Raw genomic sequence first — 1,608 nt, forward strand, 5'->3', positions numbered from 1 at the left:
TATTAAAAAATAAATAATCAATAACTTAAAAAAATCTGCAAATCGTATTTCTATTTATGTACAAGTACTCGATACCTTTCCGATACTGAGTAGGTATCGATACCTTGTTTGATACAAGTACAAGTACTGATTTGAGTAATACTTTGATGGTATCGATTTATCCCTAGCCACTGTAGAGGTCGGTGGTGAGATCGGTGGCTGGGGTAAGAGAATGAGGAGTGCTGATTCGGTGAACGTCTATTAGGACGTAGGACGGCAGTCGTATGCTAGGAGCATCACCTCAGCAATTTCCATATGCTGCCACCCTACGGCAGCATTTTCCAGGCGAAGATATTGGCCATGAGGGGGCAGGTGGAGTTAATGAAGAGCAATCTAGCAAATATCTTTATCGACAGTCAGGCTGCGATAGAGGCGCTACTATAGTACAACACTTCCTCTAGAAGTTTAGCGGAATGCTGGGCAGCTCCGAATTTGCTACATACCTGTGGTGACGTACATCTGTACTGAGTTCCGGAGTACACCGGCGTCGCTGGAAATGAGGAGGCCGACAGACCTGACAACGGACGTGCTTAGTCGAAAACCATGCTGATAGAGCAGGCGGAGATTTTCCTTCAATTCGATTAAACGGTAATTCGCCCTGTCCATGATCCGGAAGGCACAGAAAAAAAACGCAAGGCTGCATGGTGTCAAGGATTATATTCAGAGCATATGACATGCACCTCTCAAAGTTTCTCCTTTCTCTCAAGCTGGAGGACGCTAGAGGCTACTGGTAGGTGTTGTAACGGAACATTGCCCTCTGGCATCGCACGCCTTCAAACCGGCCCTGACAAACTACAAGATGCAGAACGAACGAGGAGACATCAGAGCATATCCTCTGCGTGTGTCTTTTCCTTAGCAGACAGCTGCTGAAAGCACATTTTGTACCTAGTCTCAAAGTCGCCGCCATGGCAGAGTATACCGCGTGTTCGCTTTCCAAAAAGAAAACTACGATGTTCTTCGACATTGCTCCCGTTATGCAGTCGCAGTTCATCTGGAAATGGGGAACTTAATGGTCTTTGCGTAGCCAGGCACCTGGCCATTTAAGCTTATCTAAGCAAACCTAACATCCAGTGGATACGACCATCACATCGTTCTCTACCACTTCAACTTCCTGCTCTCTCTCTCTCTTTCACTCTGTCACTTCTTCTCATATCAGGTATATAAAGTGCGTAGCTGACGTGGTGTGCTCCTATGCGATTTTAGCTCATATGAGCTTATTGCGCCCGATATATAAAGCTCGTAAAAAAGATTGACTCTAGTCGCTAACTTCTGCTCAGGCTCATCATTCTCAATCTTGTTCTTCGTTCTCGCACACTAAACTTGGTCCTAAGTAAATATAATTCGGTACAGTACTTCCGAAAATCTACTCTTGAATTCATGTTATGTTTTTCTGTCCCGAAGAGCGGAAATAATACAAATGCATGAAATAAAACAAATTCCTATTTATATCCATAGAAAAATATATTTGTTATATAATCAAGCATACATTCTTATGCAGTGCATTTGAAGGTACGTAAAACACATACAGAATTTCAGAAGCAATCTGCATTTCTTCAACCACAAATCCCA

Source organism: Rhagoletis pomonella, unplaced genomic scaffold, assembly GCF_013731165.1.
Source record: "Rhagoletis pomonella isolate Grant_MI unplaced genomic scaffold, Rhpom_1.0 Rhpom_scaffold_00014, whole genome shotgun sequence".
Taxonomy (NCBI): Eukaryota; Metazoa; Arthropoda; class Insecta; order Diptera; family Tephritidae; genus Rhagoletis; species Rhagoletis pomonella.